This window comes from Triticum urartu, chromosome 2A (genome assembly GCF_056163025.1).
Source record: "Triticum urartu cultivar PI428250 chromosome 2A, HENAU_Tu73, whole genome shotgun sequence".
NCBI classification, from domain to species: Eukaryota; Viridiplantae; Streptophyta; class Magnoliopsida; order Poales; family Poaceae; genus Triticum; species Triticum urartu.
Window position 1 is genome coordinate 19,883,620 of NC_141874.1, and position 6,873 is coordinate 19,890,492.

Genomic DNA, 6,873 nt, shown 5'->3' on the forward strand with positions numbered 1-6,873 from the left:
GGAACTACCTTCGCATCTTTCCAGAGTTCACGATGTCTTCCACGTTTCTCAACTCAGGCGTTGCTTCGCGGATCCTATCCGTGGAGTGGACCGCGAAACACTTGATCTACAAGATAACCTCTCATATCGGGAATATCCCGTTCGTATCCTTGATCAAGCCGAGCGTACCACTCGACACCATAATATCAAGTTTCTCAAGGTACAATGGTCACATCATTCCGAGAAAGAAGCCACTTGGGAAAGGGAGGATCGTCTTCGACTCGAGTACCCCACCTTCTTCCCGGAGGATCCTAAATCTCGGGACGAGATTCTTTTGAGTGGGGGTGAGTTGTCACATCCCTGCTTTTAGTCATGCATTAGGATTGGATGAACATGTGCATCATGTTTAAATTTCTTTTAAACTTGAAATGGGGCCTAATCAACCCCAACACCCCCCCCCCCTTGAAAATGCTAATTTCCAACAATTGGAATTTCAATGAACCCAAAATGCCCTTCATAAAGCCCACCATCTTTGGTCTTGACTAAAACCTCTGCCAAAAATGGTCTTGCAATTTATGGAGCCATTCTGGATTTTTGAACAAGCCATATGTATTTGAATTTGGGCATTTTAAATGCTATAAATATTTTAAAGTGCTCAAATAATCTTGGAAGCATTTTAGGCAGTTGAGAATATTCCCAAATGTGCCTCTGAATATTTCCAGAGTTTTTGGAAATGAAATAGTATTTATTCTATTTCAATACACAGAGCAGGAAATAAATAAAAGAGAAAACAAGGGAACAGAGGACTTACCTGTCGCCCTGGCCTGGCCCAGCTCGGCCCAGCCCACTGGCTACCGCCAGTCATCCCCCTCCTCTCGCCAGGAGGACGAGAGGCGCGTGCCCGGCGCCCGCAGCCGCACGCCGGCCACCTCCTGCTTCTGCCGACGCCCAGGACGTCGTCTACGAGTGCCACGCACTCTCCCTCATCCCCCTCTCACTTTCCCCACTCTCCCCGTTCCCCTCTCCCTCCTCTGGCTCTCTCCCTATTCCCTCCCGAGAGGAACTCATCGCCACCATCGCCGTTCACCGCGGCCATCGACCCCCTCTCGTCTCTTCGACGTGTCCCCGAGCACCACCGACGTCTTCCTCTTCCTCATGGGCGAGCCACGACGCCTCGGACGCACTGCAACGCCGCTACCGCCATCTTCTTCAACCTCGGTCGCCGGAGATCCCCCTCGCTGCTCTGCTCGCTCCGGTGCTTCCCCGAGCACGCCGAGGCCACTCCTGCACTCCCTGTGAGCTTCTCTTCCTTCTCCCCCTAGCCACGTCACCCTAGCTGCCCCTAACCCCGTTGGCCATCACGGCCGGGAGCTTGGCTCCGCTGGCCATGCCGCCGCCGTGGCCACCGTCACCTATAGCCATAGCTGAGCGTGTCACCGTGCTCAGTGCACCCCCAGGAGGCCGTAGCACCCCTCTACGCCCCCTGTCGTGCCTCCTAACGCCGTTTCCGTGCACGCCCAAACTCCGACCGCCGCCTGGCTCGACGCCAGCGTCATTTCCAGCCTCCCCGAGCTCCACCTCCACCACCAAACGCCGCGGCTTGCCCCCAGCTACTCGTAGGACCAAACCACAGTCGATTTGGTCGACTGTGGGCAAAATCCGAGCCCCTCCGCCGCGTCTGTCGTCGCCGGCGTCAAGCCACCGGCGAGTTGACCATGTTTTGACCCGTGGACTGACGTGTGGGCCCAAGTTGACTTCCCCCCTGAGCCTATGACAGGTGGGGCCAACCTGTTAATTAGTTTAGGATTAGTATTAACTAATTTTAGTTAGTTTAGGTCACTGACATGTGGGCCCAGGCCCCACTGACAGTTAATTAGTACTAACTTAACTCTGTTAGTTAGCTGAGACAATGACAGACGGGCCCCACCAGTCAGGTTTGACTGGCCCTGGCGCCTTTGACTCGCTGACGTCACAGTGACGCAATGCTGACGCAATTATTCATTTTCTGGATTTATTTTTATGTAGGAAATTCCAGAAAATAGCCAAAACTTCTAAAAATCATAGAAAATCAACCATAGCTCCAAATCAAACAAATTGTTTATGAAAAATGATCAGAAAAATTCAATCTATCCATCTGTAATGGTTTCATGCATGACAAAACAAGATAACCTTGCTGTTTAAGCAAAATAAGATAATGCACTAATATGGCTATGTTAAGTGAACTAACATTTGAATCTTTGATTCAAATGAGTTCATTCCTTTCTGTTTTAGCTTGCATTAGGCCAAGACACATTCATATTGCCATGTCATAGCATGCATCATATTGTTGCATATCGTCATGTATTGATTATGTCCAGTGTATCTTTCGTGGTAGGTTCTGCCTTCGAGGATAACCCCGAATATCCGTCTGAAGGGCAGTACCCTACTACCACTACATCAGGCAAGCAACCCATTGATCATTCCGATACAAACCCATGTTCTCGCTTCTGCTCTTGTTTACTGCATTAAGTCAACGCGATTCAAACTGCTGTGCGCTACGGTAATTGAACCCTTATCCTCTGCATGACCTGTCATTGCCACGGTAACTAGATGAAACCCACTAGCATGTGTAGGAGTTGATTGAGCCATGTATGTGATTCCTACCTTGCTATGCCTGCTATGCTTAGAGTTGTGTCATGTCTGGTTCATCTGGGTGATGGGCTAGAGTGAAATGATTATGTCGGTAATGTGAGGGATGTGTTGAACATGTTTTGGTAAAGGTATCGATGAGAGGCCATGTAGGAGTACATGGTGGGTTGTTTCATTGAGGCCGTCCATAAGAACTGAGATCAGTATGCGTGATTTAAGATTCAGCTACTACCACACATTGGGCCCTGAAATATGACCCCGCTCGACTTACTGACCCCTCTCGTCCTCTGTCCAGGAGTTGCAACTAGTTTCTGGTGTTTGTAGGTTATGTGTTGGCGGCCGTGCGTAGCGCTGACCCTAGGGGTGGGCTATGATGCGGTAGATACACCGTGGCACGGTGTACCGAGTCACCCGTTTGGTGTCTCGGGAACCCTGCACACATCGTTTGGGGCCGTTGAGGACACCCCGTACTAATTTCCTTGCGGATGGAACCTGAATAGGCGATAAACCTGGACTAGAGACTTGTGCGGTTAGTCAGGTCGTGGTCTACACCGACGTCGGTTTTCGCTTGAAGTCTGCTGAGCACATGTCGTGTGCAGACGCTAAGTGGTGGAAACATGTGTGATGAAGTACACCCCTGCAGGGTATAAAACTATTCGAATAGCCGCGTCCACGGTAAAGGACTACTTGGTTGCCTATACAGTTCATAGATAAGTTAATGGATACTACTAAAAGACTCAAGATAAGTGTGAGTACCGAGGATGGCCCTCTCGTAGGATGACGAGGGAGGATCCCCGGTGGAGTATTGTGTTGGTGAGTAGTGGACTCGTGTGCGAAAACTATTTTACTAGTGGAGTCTCGTAGGATAGCTTAGCCAAGAGTCAAAGCTGGCTTGCTGCAATAACTCCACCACCTTCTTGAGAATGAGCATGTATAGTAGGTTCTGATGTAAGACTTGCTGAGTACCTTTGTACTCATGTTTGTTTAATTACTGTTTTCAGACGACAACACCGCCCTCTCCGATGGGTTTTATGTAGATCTCGACGTCGATGAGTGACTTGCCACCCAGGTGGTGATCCTGGCCATGGAGGGCCCTATGTAGATAGACAGGCTTCGAGAAGCCTTCTTTCATTCTAGTGTCTGTACTCAGACTATTTTCTTCCGCATGTGCTTGTATGCTTGTATGACTTGAGTGTCCGGTCATGTGATCCCTACCTGTATGAATATGTTATGTATGGCTCTATGGAGCCTTTAAATAAAGTACTTGAGTTGTAGAGTTTTGTTGTGATGCCATCTTGTATTTGCACATATCGAGCATATTGTGTGTATGATTGAAATGCTTGGTATGTGTGGGATCCGACAATCTAGTTGTTTATCCTCGGCAGCCTTTCTTATGGGGAAATGTACTCTAGTGTTCCTCGAGCCATAGTAGTCCGCTACAGCCCGATTCACCGGAGTCCTGCTAGCCCAGCACTACTGCTCAGGACACTTGACTGGCCGGCATGTGTTTCACTTCGTTCCTATGTCTGTCCCTTCGGGAAAATGTCACGCGGTGACATACGGAGTCCAGCCTAGCCCGCTATAGCCCGGGTTCCCCGGAGTCCTGTTAGCCCAGTGCTACAGCCCGGATTCACTCGCTGATGACCGACATGCTCGATGTGATCCATGTATGCATGTCTCCATAGGTCTGTGCCGCTTTGGGTTCACGACTAGCCATGTCGGCCCGGGTTCTCCGTCAGATGGATGCTAGCGACACTATCATATACATGAGCCAAAAGGCGCAAACGGTCCCGGGCCATGGTAAGGCGACACCCGTGGGGATACCGTGCGTGAGGCCGCAATGTGATATGAGGTGTTACCGGCTAGATCGATGTGACTTGGAATCGGGGTCCTGACACTCTCAAACCCTAGTTCATCTCTTGTGTTCAATCTTGTTACCGGAACTATAGATTGGTGCTTGTGGGTGACTAGTAGTGTTGATTACATCTTGTAGTTGATTACTATATGGTTTATTCGGTGGAAGATCATATATTCAGATCCAATATGATATTTAATACCCCTCTGATCTTGAGCATTTTTATCATTTGTGAGTAGTTACTTTTGTTCTTGAGGTCACGGGAGAAATCATGTTGCAAGTAATCATGTGAATTTGATATGTGTTCGATATTTTGATAGTATGTATGTTGTGATTCCCTTAGTGGTGTCATGTGAACATCGACTACATGGCACTTCATCATATTTGGGCCTAAGGGAATGCATTGTGGTGTAGTAATTAGATGATGGATTGCGAGAGTGACAGAAGCTTAAACCCTAGTTTATGCGCTATTCCGCAAGGGACATATTGGATCCAAAAGTTTAATGCTATAGTTAGAATTTATTCTGAATAATTTTCTCATAGTTGCGGATGCTTGCGGGAGGGTTAATCATAAGTAGGAGGTTTGTTCAAGTAAGAACAGCGCCTAAGCACTGGCACACCCACATATCAAATTATCAAAGTACCGGACACGAATTAAACCAACATGATGAAAGTGACTAGATGAAATTCCCGTGTACCCTCAAGAACACTTTGCTTATCATAAGAGAGCATTTTGGCCCGTCCTTTGCCTCAAAAGGATTGGGCTACCTTGCTGCACTTTTGTTACTACTATCGTTACTTGCTCATTACAAATTATCTTGCTATCAAACTACTCTGCTACTTACAATTTCAGCACTTGCAGACATCACCTTACTGAAAACTACTTGTCATTTCTCAGGACCCCGATCCTAAGTCACACCGATCTAGCATGTAACACATCATATCACTTTGCAGCCTCACGCACGGTATTCCCACGTGTGCCACCTTACCTGGCCCGGGACCGTTTGCGCCTTTTGGCTCACGTATATGATAGTGTCGCTAGCATCCATATGACAAAGAACCCGGGCCGACATGACTAGTCGTAAACCTGAAGTGGCACTAACTTACAAGGACATGCATACATGACCCAGCAACGAACGTGTCGGTCATCAGCGAGTGAATCCGGGCTGTAGCAGCTGGGCTAACAGGACTCTGGAGAATCCGGGCTGTAGTAGGCTAACAGGACTCCGGTAGACACCGCGTGACATTTCCCCAAAGGGACAGACACAGGAACGAAGAAGGACACATGCCGGCCAGCCTAAGTGTTCCGGAGCAGAAGCAAGCTACCATGGCTCAGTGGAAGCACTAGGATACATTTCCCGGTAAGAGAGGCTACCAAGGATAAACAAGTAGGTTGCCGGATCCCACACATACCAAGCATTTCAAATCATACACAAAATATGCTCGATATGTGCAAATACAACATGGCATCACAACAAAACTCTACAACTCAAAGTATTTATTCATTAGGCTTCGAGGAGCCAAGTATTACAAACATGGGTCTCATGACCCAACATACAGAGCATACAAGCAACAGGCGGAAGCATAAACATGTCTGAGTACAGACAACTACAAATGAAAAAGGCTGAGAAGCCAGACTATCTACAAGACCTTCCCAAGGGTACAAGATCGTAGCTGAGGCAAAATGCTAAACATCGAAGTCCACACAGAACTACTAGTGAGACTGAAGTCTCTCTGCAAAAGCATAAATTAAGCAAACGTGAGTACAAATGTACCCAGCAAGACTTACATTAGAACTAGCTACATATGCATCAGTATCAACAAAGGGGTGGTGGAGTTTAACTGCAGCAAGCCAGCTTTGACTATGGCTACACTGAACTACGACTTCAAGAAACTCTTTTGAGGTGGCGCACACGAGTCCATATATTCACCAATCAATACACCACTATGGATCTGCTCCCGTCTCCCTACGAGAACGCCATCCATAGAACTCACGCTTATCTTGCACATTTTAGAGTATCCACTTTCACTTGTCTATGAACTGTACAGGCAACCCAGAAGTCCTTTACCGCGGACGCGGCTATTCAAATAGATGATGTTAACCCTATAGGGGTGTTGTCGGTGTCAAAACCGGCGGATCTCGGGTAGGGGGTCCCGAACTGTGCGTCTAAGGCGGATGGTAACAGGAGGCAGGGGACACGATGTTTTACCCAGGTTCGGGCCCTCTTGATGGAGGTAAAACCCTACGTCCTGCTCGATTTATATTAATGATATGGGTAGTACAAGAGTAGATCTACCACGAGATCAGCGAGGCTAAACCCTAGAAGCTAGCCTATGGAATGATTCTATGTATATTCTATCGACTAGCCTGGCCTCGGTTTATATAATTCACCAGAGGCCTAGGATAACAA